The following is a 13,888-nucleotide window of genomic DNA, read 5'->3' on the forward strand; positions in this document are numbered from 1 at the left end:
CCTGGCAAGCAGTCTCTGAGGCCTTAAAGAGCCATGTGGGACCAGCATCAGATATGTGTGGTTTGCCAGACAGTGAGGGAGCTGCGGGCTCGTTTCCTGATTAGATGGCTATGCCACCAGCCCCTCTGCTGCTACAGCCATCGAAGGCCTTTGCTGTTCCACCCCCTGGTGACCTGAACATGCCTTTGGACCCAGGCCCTATTGGCCTTGAAAAGGAGATGGATACGCTTTTCTTCGATCCGGGAAGAATGGGATACATAAGGCCTGAAGACCGAGTTGCTTAACAGTTTAAAGTGAGACATTGCTTCCACGACTAGCCCTGGAATTCTCCGGTGTTAGTAATGAAGAAAAGGAATAGAAAATGGGGACTTGTTTGTAGTCAATAGAAGGAATGGAAAATGGAGACTGTTAAGTCCTGGAACTTAAAGGATTGTTTGTTACCTTTTCTGATTGTACGTATGTACAGGCGCACTCGGGTTTAGTATGTAAAGCAATGTTCTGTATATTTAGAATGTTTGATGTTCGTGTGTGCGTGTTGGTGTAGCGTAGACTCCCCGCACACCTGGCACTGTTTACTTGCCTTTTATAAATATTTCTTTTGTAAATATTACTAAATTCTGATTGAGTTGAGACTTCATTTATAACAAAGCTCAAGCTGAGAGAAGCAGACCTGCGCACACAACTTCCCCTTGCTGGTAAGCAGCTGCGCATTTTGGGGAATCATACAGAATCACAGAATCTCTAGGTTGGAAGAGACCTCAAGATCATCGAGTCCAACCTCTGACCTAACACTAACAGTCCCCACTAAACCATATCCCTAAGTTCTACATCTAAACGTCTTTTGAAGACTTCCAGGGATGGTGACTCAACCACCTCCCTGGGCAGCCTGTTCCAATGTCTAACAACCCTTTCAGTAAAGAAATTCTTCCTAACATCTAACCTAAAACTCCCCTGGCACAACTTTAGCCCATTCCCCCTCGTCCTGTCACCAGGCACATGGGAGAACAGGCCAACCCCCATCTCGCTAGAGCCTCCTTTAATATACTTATACAGAGTGATAAGGTCACCCCTGAGCCTCCTCTTCTCCAGGCTGAACAAGCCCAGCTCCTTCAGCCGCTCCTCATAGGACTTGCTCTCCAGGCCCCTCACCAGCTTCGTCGCCCTTCTCTGGACCCGCTCAAGCACCTCGATGTCCTTCTTGTAGCGAGGGGCCCAGAACTGAACACAGTACTCGAGGTGCGGCCTCACCAGAGCCGAGTACAGGGGGACGATCACCTCCCTAGCCCTGCTGGTCACACTGTTTCTGATACAAGCCAGGATGCCGTTGGCCTTCTTGGCCACCTGAGCACACTGCTGGCTCATATTCAGCCGACTGTCCACCATCACTCCCAGGTCCTTCTCTGCCTGGCAGCTCTCCAGCCATTCCTCTCCCAGCCTGTAGCTCTTCTTGGGGTTATTGCGCCCCAGGTGCAGGACCCGGCACTTGGCTACATGACATACGTCATTAGAAACAGACTGTCCGGGTAACCTTACAGCTTATTCTCCTTATTAACAATCAGACAGTTTATGATCCTGAAACGTGGACCAAACTGATGTCAAGGTGTGGCACTCTGCTATGAAAAACCACAAGGTTGTGGCGGGATTGCTCGGCACCTGGTGAGCAATCTCTGAGGCCTTAAAGAGCCATGTGGGACCACAATCAGAAATGTGTGGTTTGCGAGACAGTGAGGGAGCAAGGCTGAGTTGCTTGACAACTTAAAGCAAGACATATTGTTCAAAAGGAATGGAAAATGGAGACATGTTTGTAAGCAAGAAAAGGAATGGAAAATTGAGACTTTTAAGTCATGGAACTTAAAGGATCATTTGTTACCTTTTCTGATTGTACATATGTATAGGCTTACTCAAGTTTAATATGTAAAAGCAATGTTCTGTATATTTAGAATGTTTGATGTTTGTGTGTGCATGTAATATTACTAAATTCAGATTGATTTGAGACTTCATTTATAACAGTATCAAGCACATGGTACTGAGCTCAATATACCAGAGGGAGTGTTGCAGCTGACAGAATGAAAGTTTCAGAGCACACCCACCCACTGAATTTTTTTTGCTGCGATTAGCCAGATTACCATTCCCATTGAGGATGGCTGTCTTTACAAAGGACTCATTTTCCCCTCTGCACAATGGCCATCAGAGGATAGAGAAAGATATAATTATACAAATACAACTGCAAAGATGTAAGATCTCTTGATGCAAGATCTCTTGATCTCAACTGGAATAAATCCTCAGAGTAATTTTATTCATTGAATAAATTGATATCACTAGTTCTGTTCAATACTGTATAGTGAAAGGAAGCATAATGTCAGTGTATCAATACAAAATTCTTTGACTTTTAAGAGAAAGAGTCAGGCCTTAAGTCTGATGCCTTATACTTACATAAGCTAAAGTTTGGTAATAAGAAACTTACCCAGAGAGAATTTTTTGTTGTTGTTGTGTGCTTTTTTTTTTTTTTTTAACTTTATATTCTGACAGTTCCTAAGACACAGGTAAGCATAAAAGTAAGCATGAATTTGAAAGATACAGACTGTCAAAAACACTGATTAAAAGAAGACAATTAAATGGCTGTAGACAAAAGACAGAACTGCAAACTGTGGAAAATATAACATCTTGCATGAGCAACATTGTGCTTAGTAAATCCAACAACAAGAAAAATAAAAACCCTACACATTAATTAAGTTACCCCTTAAAGACAATTTTTGGTTGATAAGAAAACCACATTTTTCAAGGTGGTAAAACTAGGATGTTAAATAGATTACTACTTTTCTGTTGCAAACTAGAACAAAAAATATACATCAGTACTTTGCACAAAGGAAAAATATTCTCTTTTTTTCTTTTCTTTTCTTTTCTTTTCTTTTCTTTTCTTTTCTTTTCTTTTCTTTTCTTTTCTTTTCTTTTCTTTTCTTTTCTTTTCTTTTCTTTTCTTTTCTTTTCTTTTCTTTTCTTTTCTTTTCTTTTCTTTTCTTTTCTTTTCTTTTCTTTTCTTTTCTTTTCTTTTCTTTTCTTTTCTTTTCTTTTCTTTTCTTTTCTTTTCTTTTCTTTTCTTTTCTTTTCTTTTCTTTTCTTTTCTTTTCTTTTCTTTTCTTTTCTTTTCTTTTCTTTTCTTTTCTTTTCTTTTCTTTTCATCTAGATTTTGCAACTGTCCTTACACTAAATAGTCCCTATTTCATGAATGGTCTTAATTCAATTTGGTTGGTTCTGTCACTACATTATCTATATTGAAGTCCACCTTAATGCTTACTGACAACAATGAATTGATCCAGCATCACTCCACAGTTTGGAGTTGACACAGATCAGAAGGACCTGAGGATCTGGCTTACCCAGATTTATTTATTTATTTATTTATTTATTTATTTATTTATTTATTTATTTCCCAGTTAATATTTCACTGGATTACATGGAAATTTTCTACTACAAATTATATCTGCGCTTGATGTACCTTTTTTTTTTTTTTTTTTCTCATTTGCAGTATTTTTTCAATTAAGGCTGAACTTTTTTATTTCATTATTGTGTTCTCTCTGGTGGAAAAAGTCTACAAAATATTTAAATTTTGTTTAGACTGACAGAACATAGAAAGTATTTAATATTTCCTATAAAATATCAGATTCCCATATTTTAATGAGATCTAATTAAGATATGAATATAACCTCCATATATTCATTTGCAACTGGCCTTTATTCTTTTCTGAGAAGCAGAGTATAATGTAAAAGACCACAACACTTCATTGCTGATTCTAGTTCCTTAATTCTTTGTCTTGAAACACATAAATACTAATCTGATTATCAAAGTAGGAGCAGCTAGTTTTAATTATGTTGATAACATAATCATGCATTTTCTTAAGTCACATTTGCTTGTTGTCATTAGATGGTATTATAAGCCACATTATTATCAGCAATTATTTTAGAATAATAGGAATCTAAAGGAATAGCTGCAAACTATCCTGTTGTGTATCCTGTTATACAAGTTTCTTTAGAACGTGCATTACATTCACGCGCAGTTCATGTTGTAAATAAATTACTGTTAATACTTGTCATTGTCCAGATCTGGAATTTAACTCCATTTATTAGTAAGCAACAGCATGGAAATATGATGCCCATGTTAGACTATTGTCTTTGTTGCTATGGCCAAGAACTTTAATCATAAATAAGGATGTATAAATAAATATCTAAGTTATGTTAGATTTTATTGTCTAAATTTAGGTGCTTAAATGAGGGTATAGATTAGTAGCATAGTATTACAGAATCACAGAATCATCTGAGTTGGAAGAGACCTCTGACCTAATACTAACAAGTCCTCCACTAAACCACATCACTAAGCTGCTAAACCACATCACTAAGGTAAGAGACCACCATAAGCCTCCCAGGCTAGGGATAAAACCCACAACCACAGGGACATTTGCTTCAGGGAGGATCACCACTGGCTCCTTAGTATTTTAGATTTCAGCTACCAGAAGGTAACAGATTCACAGAATCACAGAATCACAGAATTTCTAGGTTGGAAGAGACCTCAAGATCATCGAGTCCAACCTCTGACCTAACACTAACAGTCCCCACTAAACCATATCCCTAAGCTCTACATCTAAACATCTTTTAAAGACCTCCAGGGATGGTCACTTCACCACTTCCCTGGGCAGCCTGTTCCAATGTCTAACAACCCTTTCGGTAAAGAAGTTCTTCCTAAGATCCAACCTAAAACTCCCCTGGCGCAACTTAAGCCCATTCCCCCTCGTCCTGTCACCAGGCACGTGGGAGAACAGACCAACCCCCACCTCACTACAGCCTCCTTTAAGGTACCTGTAGAGAGCAATAAGGTCGCCCCTGAGCCTCCTTTTCTCCAGGCTGAACAATCCCAGTTCCCTCAGCTGCTCCTCATAGGACTTGTTCTCCAGAAATTCAAAGCAACTCTTTGAATTTAAGATTTAATATGAGATCCAGGAGAATTTTCTATGAACTATGTACATAAGTATTAACAGGATTACTAATTTTATGCACAAACATCATTACTGCATGAATAGTCTACATTGTGTGAGTTGTCCCTATGAGAAAAACTTTTTGATAATTTGGCTGGGTTGATGCAACCTTCCATGTAGAGACACTTTTATTCTTATATTATTATTTTTATTGAAATTCATAATGAATTAACTTAAAAAACAAAGTCAGTATTGGGCATTCTTTAACAAACCTGACAGGTCCTATACACATGCTGCTGCAATGAATACCATTTTGTAATGTAAATGAGGCCATTTTTAAAATATCCTGTGTATTTACAGATCAGAAAATTTGGGACAAAGATCAAAACATTTCCTTGCACAAATCTGTGGATTTCTATCATATGCTTGCTGAGGTTATAAGGCACACCCAGAGTACTTGGTTAAAGCAAAGAGATAATTATAAGCCTTCCAGTACAACTGGAGGTGCAGAGGTGGTGAATGATTAATGAGAAAAAAAAATTAAAAAATCAGCAATAATAAAGCACAGATAAACCAAAGCAACCAAAGTGTGGTGTCCTTCTGGCCCCTTTCTCTATCTAGTTCCCTCTTAGATATCTACTTAAACACTTTATTCTTTGTCTTCATAAACCTTTTTCAGCAACTTTAGTATCAAAAGAGGGAAAGAATGGTTTATTCCCTCCCAAAACCCTTTAAAAATAAATTTAAAAAGATATATATTTTTTCAAAAATAAATTAAAAAAATCAAAAATTTGATTGCAAACAAGACAGGAGCAAATTCCTGATAATCTCGATAATTATTACTATGTATTACATTCTGAGATATTTTCCCTTCTTTAGGGAAATAGGTGATCATATTTTCCCTTTATTTTGTGTTTTCCACGAATAACAGAAACAAACAAACAGACAAACAAACAAAAGAATAGAGGGAATAGAGGGTACCAGATGAATACTGGTACCTTTACCCGCAAATTATTCCTGTATAAATTTTATATATTCCTTTATCTGTTCTTTATTTTTCTTATCTACTCATAGCAAGGGATTTTTCTGCAATAAGATTTAATTGCTGCACATCTTCATTTAAAATTTCCTCACACTTCTTTCCATTTATTATTCATCAGTTATTCAAAACAAAATAAATGTTCTGGTTATCTAAATATCTTTTTAATTCCCAAACCTTCATTTTATCCCTCAGCTTCTTAATGTACTTTTAATAAGTCCTTATACCTTTCTGCTTAAAATCCAACTGTGACAATCTAAAATTTCACTCTTGCATTCTGGTATTCTGAATGTAATAAATGGCTCAATCTTCAAAATAGGATTATAAACAAAGTTTACAATTTATTAAAGGAATAGATGTAAGCAAACAGTGCTGGGTGTGCCAGGAGTCTCTGCTCCACCAGGACGCACACCAGTTATATCAAGCAGCTGATTTTTATACTCCTAGGCTGATACATATTCATTACTACTTCTAAAAAAAACAGGGTTACTAGAATTAGTTTCCGGAATCCAAACCCTCCTACTGGAGCATGCGTATCAGTCTCCGGTGGTCCCTCTGGGGGTCTCTGGGGGTCTCTCGTGCTGAAGGCTCATAGTCTTCCTCCCTCTTGTCCTTCTCCTTTGTCCAACTTGGCTGTATGTCAGAGACTTGTGCCACATCCCCTGCAAGCTTTGTCTTTTAGTTGTTCTTCAGCTCTCCCCGTCTCCTTAATCTCCTGGCCAGATATCAGAGACTTGCATAGTGTCCCATGCAACAGTCATAATAGTTAGCAGTTATTCTGAAACCCTCCAGATATCAGAGACTTCAAGGAAAAACCTACAAAAACATTTCCATTCAAGCTCTCTATTGACATGGATTGCTAAAACATTCCTTTGCAAGATACAAGAATTATATACATTAACCACTCTGTTTTTCTGACTTGTGATTATACAAGGGTATGTAAGACAGAAGGTCACATTCATCATACCATGCGGCCCTAGCACTGTTCCATACTGACACGAATCAGATGAACATATCTCACATGAACGTTACATTTTGCATAATACTACACTTTCAGGAAAGATGGAAGAATTAAATCCATTAACTTTCTCTCCTTTTTTTTTTTTTTTCTTTCTTAATTTCATACTGATAAAGGCATAAGTAAATTATTGTTCCTGCACTCATCTCAGTCAGGAAAGATTTGTTTATTCTTCTAGGCTGGTTCAGTTAAGGTATTATCTTAAGTAAAACACTGAATGTAGAAAAAAAAAAAAAAAAGCCTTTATTTTCTGAAAAAGGGCAAGGTGTTACTTCCTATATGAAACAACCAACTTTCAGTCTATTTTTCATCTTCCATTATGACAGTCAACAAAATGAAATTGCTAATGCTGTGATTCTAACTGTTATGTCTGTGTTTACAATTCCCATTTAGCAAGAACAGAATGCCATACTTGGAATTACTTTCAAGTACTGATATTACTTGTAGGATCTAAAGGATGTTTACATAACAAAAATGCTCAAAAATGAGTCATAATTGTATATGCAATGTTTTTTCATTATTTCTTCATTATTTTTTCATTATTTGTATAATAATAATTATTATTATTTTAATTTCCATATGAATTAATTAAGTGTTAGAGTAGTAACTCATTTTTTAACTGCCCAAAGTTTCATTTCTTTTGGCCTTAGACCTTGATCATATCCCCTTTCCCTCCTCCCCCCCCCCCCCCCCCCCTTTTTTTTTTCTCCATAATTTTGAAAGTTTCTCTATCAAAAATCTTCAGATAGTCTTCAGGCTACCTCTGCAAATCTTTCGACCCTTTGATATACATGTATGATAACGCTTACACAACAGACGTATTTTGGAGGAATCTTCTAGAGGAGTTTAAGTGATTAGTAGAATTCTTCATGTGATCTGGTATTTATACAATATTTCAATAAAAGTTAAATTTGTTTTTCTGTTTGTTAGACACGATAACAGTTAGGAAAGACTAGAATGAACAAGATGAACAAGATGGGGCTATGGGGCTGACTCACAGAAGAGAGATTCATATGTGCCTTGGTGTCTTTTCCAGACTAACACTCTTAGCAGTTGGAAAGTAGCCAAAGAATCTGTTTGCAGTTATTAGATGGAGTTCAGAAGAGTTGTTCAGTTTAAAGATTCCTTTATCCTTTATTTTTGTTTTGTTTTTAGTATTAACGTAAAATGTATCCTTCTGTCAGTTTTAGGAAATAGTTGCTCTTTTAATTTCATGCACACAAGATCATGCTGGTAAGAAAATTTCCAAATAGTTAAACATGTTCATTATTGATCATTCCACTTTTCCAGACTATAAACTCAATGTTATGTGATACAAGTAATCTTCCACCTTGCATGCCAACAGGAGGAGTCACCACTCCTAGTGAACATAGGTGCCAGTACAAACAAGCATATGCATATGTAATAAATATACAGTTTTTAAGTATCATGTCAGCTGCTTCAGAAGAACTGAAGAACTTAGTTCTATAAACTACTGGCTTGAGAAAGACAGTACAGTCTTTCTTTAAAAAGGCTTTCTTTAGAAAGTACAGAAAACTTGTGATAGTGATAGTTAGGATTCAGGAAACACTGTGGAAGAAGGCAGAACTGCAAGTGGAGATTCACAGGAGAAGAACAGAAGCATCCTATCTGAGCCTGACCTGTGGGCCTGAGTGGTTATGTTGATGTTTACTATCAAAGACCAATATCAAAAGAGGGAGCAGGAAGACCTCAGTGAAGGAAACAGCAAACTGAGATTTGACTTCCTTATGTTTAAACTAAGTACACAACAGTATCATAATTTCTGGTGAAAATATAAGGGTACCAAATGCTTGTGCAGGAACACAGCAGATAGAGAAAAGAATGTAAGTTGTGAGTATCACAAACCATACCATGAGGCAGAGGTCATCTTTTCATTATGATAATATAGAGCACCTAATACAGAGCAGCTATGACAGAAAGCATAACGCTATCACAGAATCAAATAAAATATCTATTTGAAATAAAATTAATTTAAGTAAAAAGCTCTACACTTATTTCAAAGGTATTGGAAATGATAAAAGATATTTCTTGTAGCCTGTGGTAAAGTCATTAAAGACCTCCCAGTGATTTTGTGGAAGATTTATAATGTATTCTTTTATTTTCACCACTTATAGATTTGCTCTAAAAGTGCATTAACATGGATTGTGGTACTGTTTTCACCTTTTGCTTCAATCTTTTTCTTCTAATGAAATACTACAACAGAATGACAATAAGTCACTGCCTATACACTCATTCTAGGAATAAATAACAATATCAAACAAAATTTTTCTTTTAGTTTCCTATATTTTCTCTAAAGCTTGGATAACATAACAGGACTTGCACTATCATTAAAGCCTCTAATTAAGAATAAGGAAAACTTTTGACACAAGTTGATAGCAGTTTTTGTGGTCTTTGTTCTTGGCATTCATTCTGCCTAAATAGAACTGAAGTGATTTTCTTTCAATTTCTCAAGAGTGTTTCTTAAAATATCTATTCTTGATAAGCTAGATCTTTGCCATCATAGAAGTCAAGATCCTAGACAGTCACAGAGCTTTTTTCTAATGTGATCTGTCATTATTGTCTGTCAAAAATTGGTGTGTCACTGTTAAATGATTAAAAAACTGTGTCTGTGTAATACTCTCTATACATAAAGATCTTGTAATTGCTTAAAGTGTCGTGGTTTGAGAACAAATCGGCAGCATAGAGAATAACTGGACAAGGATACCAAAACACTTTAATTACAGGTTTATGACATTTAATGAATTATAAGAGTTGCCCACCACTCAGGAAAGACAATGCAGACCAAAAAAGTCAGGCAGGTTATCACGGTGGTCTTTCATATAACTTCTCTGCTGCCACAGGAGACACATTGGTCTAGGAGACATGTTTGGTGGGTTTGGGCAACTCTTCAAGTCACGCATTACATAGCCCAGGACCAGGGCTGTAGGTTCCTCTGGTGTCCCTCAGTCTACTTTTCTCATTATATTAGATTATATGACCAAGATACAGAGGAAGTCTGTGATGGAGGCTTGAGTTGAATCTATGTCTGCTGAATTCAGACTTGGTGATTTATACAATGACGTATATGAACAAACTGGATGACAGTAATGCCAGTTTTCATTACTGCAGTAATCTTGTTTTCCTACTGTTTTAGTTATCATGAAGAATTCTTTTTCTGTGTATGTCATATTTATATATGGATAAATATGAGCAAATAAATACCTGATCATAATCAAGTAGACAGAGCTCTCATAGTTTTCTCCCAACATATTTCTGGTCTTTGCTAACAAACCACAGATAAATAAAAATACATTTCTGTCCTGGTTTCAGTTAGAATTAATTTTCTTCCTAGTAGCTGGTGGAATGCTGTGTTTTGGCTTAGGATGAGAAGAGTGCTGATAACACCCCAATGCTTTAATTGTTGCAGAGCAGTGCTTATACTAAGCCAAGGACATCTCAGCCTTTTGCTCTGTCCTGCCAACGGGCAGGCTGGGGGTGCAGTAAGAGCTGGGAGGGGACAGACCCAGGACAGGTGACCCAAACTAGCCAAAGGGGTATTCCATACCATCTGACGTCATGCTAAACAATATATAGGGGTGGCTAGCCTGGGGGAGGGGGCCGGACTGCTCGGGGTTAGGCTGGGCATTGGTCAGCGGGTGGTGAGCAATTGCATTGTGCATCACTTGTTTGTACATATTATTATTACTTTCCTATTATCACCATTGTATCATTATTATTATTATTGTTATTATTATTTTTGTTATTATTATTTTCCTGTCTTATTAAACTGTCTTTATCTCAACTCACGGGCTTCACTTTCCATTTCTCTCCCCCGTCCCACAGAGGGAGGGGGGAGGGTGAGCAAACGGCTGCGTGGTGTTTAGCTGCCGACCGGGTTAAACCACGACAATTTCCATACATTTTTTTTAAACTTTTCATTAGTGAGAGTGTGGTCCTGTTTTGTTTTATATTATTTTTTATTATTATTGTTATTTTATAAAAGTGCTTACAGTAGTCAGGATTTATTGCATTTAGTTGCATCTTTTTTTCCCTCTTCAGGTAACTTCATGTTTCCTCTTTAAGGCAATGTGCCAAATGCAAATAATGTTTTTGCACCACCTTTATAAAATCAGGTTTGGGAATACATGGGTTACAGAGGTCATTGCATGCATAATGTCATAAAGTGATCATGAATCCAAGCTACACATAACTGATTTGTTTCACTGTAGAAAACTGAAGTATTACAACCCAGACAAATATATGATACTTTTGGCAATGGGAAGTGAGTTTCTCAGCCAACATTTATCAAATTTTAGTCACAACATTTTTTAAACTAGTATCTGTACACAGTGCAAGTAGTTTGTCTTTTTTTTATTGGCAATATTTTCTCCATAAATTAATGTTATGTAAAATCCAAGGTGATGTAGAATTATTGCCTGTAGCCTGTTGAATTACAGATGTGTTATTTTGTATAGCTTATTAAAGATTAATAGCAGAGTCATTTTCTCATCTTAGACCACAACTTCTGTGGTTAAATCATGCCAACAAAAATATGTTTTTAAATAAAAGTAACAAACCACTTCACATATATTTTCCATTCAGTGCATGTTCTTGAACAAAAGGGGAATTAATTATTCATGTGACCCTGATGTGAAACTACTTCTATTCTCGATTATAGAGATGAACTAGAACATGTTTTGTAATGCAAGGTTCATTTAGTGTGAGCTTTCCTCATGTATCTATTTATTTTTCACTCACTATCACGGACTTCCCATACACAAACCTCTATGAAGTCCAAAATTATGACAGTATAAATTCCTCCTGATAACACTGATTTTAGAAATAAATAAATATATATATATATATGTATACACATATTTATTATATATATTTAATATGGAAAGATCCTGAGTTGTTAGATATTGATTCAGAGTCTTCATTACTTTCAAAGTGCAGCAATGCACAGGCAGCTCTGTCATTGCAATTGCTCAATAATAAGACCATATTCAATTAGAGTTCTGATGTTAATCAAGTATCTGCTAACTACCTTATCCAGACACTGCAAAACACAATTGATCTTGGATCAAGTTTAAAGTTCTAATGAGGAAGAATATGAAATATTCATCTATTTCTCTGAATCACACTGATTCAGCAATTAGTATTTTTTTCAGGTGGAGAATAGATGTTTTCTTGCGTCACAGAACACAATTTTGTGTTTCACAGAGAACATTGTGCAAAGGTTTCATAAGTATATCTGCCAAGATTTAAGCATTTTGAAACATGGGCATCTGTTTTTTTATTCAGATTTTTACTTATGACCACGATAATAATTTTCATTCCCATCCTTTGAGTGCTGTTCTGATTCCAGGCTTCCTCTTTGCACACTTGAACTGACTAAACCCCTAGGGGTCTAACGTGACACTGTGAACAAACCCTACAATGAAAGAAGACTCAGGGAATGGGCAAGGCAGATACACACATAAAGTTCAGAGAATAATGCAGGATGTGACTGGAAACAGCTGTTGCAATGAAGTTGCTTTTATCTCACCACAAAGGGGACCAGAGGGTGGCTTTTGTTTTAAATAAACAGCTATCAAGAGCTGAACGGGTCAACTGGTGGTATAAATGTTTTTTGTAAGTTTATTAAGAGTCTCCCTGAGTTAGCCAGATAGGCATGAGAGAAGTGAATAGGTGCAAACTGAACAACCAGTGAAATAATTTTGAAGAGAGCAATAGGCTTGAGCTGGCTGCAACCCTAGTGACTGGGAATACCCATCATCACGATGGTGAGCATATAGAGACCAGGAATGGAAATAACACTGGTACAGTCATCCAGCTGGATATTGCAATTGTTATATTGTGCTTATATGGTGATCTTAGTAAACTGGTGTGTCACTTTTCTAAACCAAAATCTTGTGTAACATCAAATGTCTTCCAATAAGTAATCTGTTAATAAACATTACACTGTCTCTGCATGGAATATGTAAATGAAGCTGCTCAGAGAGTATTGACTCTAATGCTTGCAAAGGGTAGCCGGATGTTGCATTGGATTGTCAGCTCTTGATTTTCTTATTTCAAAAGACCTCCTGAAAGACTTCCTGTCCCTGCCATACACTGTCACTTGATGTCATCTGATGTGTGTTGTTCAGAAGAGCATTTCTGGAATGGTGCAGATGAGGAAGGAGTTTTCTCAAGTTTACCCAATCAAATGTACTTATAGTAATTGTATATTTTACCAAATAAAATAAAATAAAATAAAAAAAATCATGAAGAACATAACTGTACTTTCTCAGTATATATTTGAAGTCTTCAAAGATTGAGAAAGGGTGCAATCTATGACATAACCCTTAAAAGCTGGAATGCACTTATGGACTGAATCAACCACAGTTTCTTCCAGTGCTTCTTGCTTCATCACATCACAGTCTTTCCAAGACATTGTGTGTCTTCACTCTTCACCTGCTCTTAGAGAAGAGGAAGAGGCACATCTTTGAGTATATTGATTCAGAGTTAGGGTGCATGCATTAAAGAAAGCAATACCATGAAATAGTTAATAATAATATGCAAACATCTATGTAGGAAATAATAAATGATAAAAAATCTGCAAAGACACAGGTATCCTTAAAATTACAGAAAATACTACGTTGCTGTGTATTGGGTTATGGAAATGGCTTACAGATCCATGATGTTCTCAATTACGCTTCCTAACTACTGCTGAAGTTCTATGTTTTATAATTTACTTTGATCCTGCAGTTTTGGGATTGTAGTCATTCTCTGTTACATCTCTTCTTTACTACTGAAATCACTTTTTCTGTTTTAAGTTGTTCACTGTGTTAGGACAGTAAAGAAGAATGCTCAGTTTGACAGCAGC

Source organism: Anas platyrhynchos, chromosome 1 (genome assembly GCF_047663525.1).
Source record: "Anas platyrhynchos isolate ZD024472 breed Pekin duck chromosome 1, IASCAAS_PekinDuck_T2T, whole genome shotgun sequence".
Lineage (NCBI taxonomy): Eukaryota > Metazoa > Chordata > Aves > Anseriformes > Anatidae > Anas > Anas platyrhynchos.